Source organism: Chrysochloris asiatica, unplaced genomic scaffold, assembly GCF_000296735.1.
Source record: "Chrysochloris asiatica unplaced genomic scaffold, ChrAsi1.0 scaffold00010, whole genome shotgun sequence".
NCBI lineage: Eukaryota > Metazoa > Chordata > Mammalia > Afrosoricida > Chrysochloridae > Chrysochloris > Chrysochloris asiatica.
The window spans coordinates 25,199,892-25,201,357 of record NW_006408528.1 but is presented as its reverse complement, the minus strand read 5'-3'; positions in this window follow the sequence as shown (position 1 = coordinate 25,201,357).

Genomic DNA, 1,466 nt, shown 5'->3' with positions numbered 1-1,466 from the left:
AACATTCTTATCAACGGAGAAATGATTGAAGTTGTCAAAGACTTAATTCTTCTTGGAACAATTATCAACACTCACAGAAGAAGCAGTCAAGAAATCAAACGACATATTGCATTAGGCAAATCTGCTGCACAGGAGCTTTTTAAAGTGTTGAAGAGCAAAGTTGTCAGCTTGAGGACTAAGGTGTGCCTGACCCAAGCCATGGTATTTTCAATAACCTCATATGCATGTAAAAGCTGGGCAGTGAATAAGGAAGAACATAGAAGAATTGATACTTTTAAGTTATGGTGTTGGAACAGAATATTGAAATAGCCTTGGGTTGCCAAAAGAACAAATAGATCTGGGTTGGAGGAAGTGCTGCCAGAGTGCTCCTTGGAGGTCCATATGGCTAAGCTTCGTTTCTCATACTTCGGACATATTGTCAGGAGGGACAAGTTGCTAGAGAAGGATATCATGTTTGTTAAGGTGGAGGGTCAGATTAAAAGAGAAAGACCCCCCAGCAAGATGGATTAGCCAAGTGGCAGCATAAATAGTCTCAAGCGTGGCAACAATTGTGAGGTTGGCCCAGGATGGGCAGTTTTTTGTTCTGTTGTGCATAAGGTCGCAATGAGTTGGTACCAATTCGATGGCACCTAACAACAACAACAAAACATATAGAGTCCTGATGTGGCTCTGTGGGTTAATGCACCTGAGTGCAAAGCCCTTTGAATTGCAAGGTCAGCTGTTCAAGCTCACCTGCCATTACTTGGAAATCCTATACAGGGTTGCTGTGGGTCAGATTTGACTCGATGGCACTTAAGAATACCACCAACATGTGAAAGGATTTCAGGTGTGGCGCTGTAGGTTAATGTGCTGGACTGCAAAGTCAGTTTGAACAACAAGGTTGGCAGTTCAAGCTCGACAGTTGCTCCTTGGAAACTCTATACAGGGTCTCTATTTTTCAGAACTGACGCTATAGTACTTAACAACAACATCATGTAGAAAGTTCAGTGCCTTCTATATAGATGAGTACAGATGTTGAGTAGTCCATGATGGGACTCTAGCAGATATATTTATTAGGTGAATTTCCACAATAAATCCCAAGTTTCTTTCCAGCTTATAAATTTCCACTTCATGAGCCTCTCTTGAAGTCAAAAATAGCCACATGTTTCAATTCTGGTCAAAACGATCCAAAACATTTTTTTTTTAAACTTGTAGAAAAGATAGCTTGCTAATAAGAAATAGGCACAAGAAGAGAGCTGGTTGACATAAGTACCTCCCCTGTCATCTGTCTTATAAATATTATTGCTAGACTTTAGGAAACCATATGTAACCGAGACACAAGAAGGATAAGGACAAATAGTCAACATATTAAGAGAAAGAAAATAGGTTGTCTTTTTTTTTTTTTTTTTGTCAATTTCATTGCTGATTATCCAGGAAATAATCTATCATAGATATCTTAAAAATAAACAATAACTGACCCTTGTATT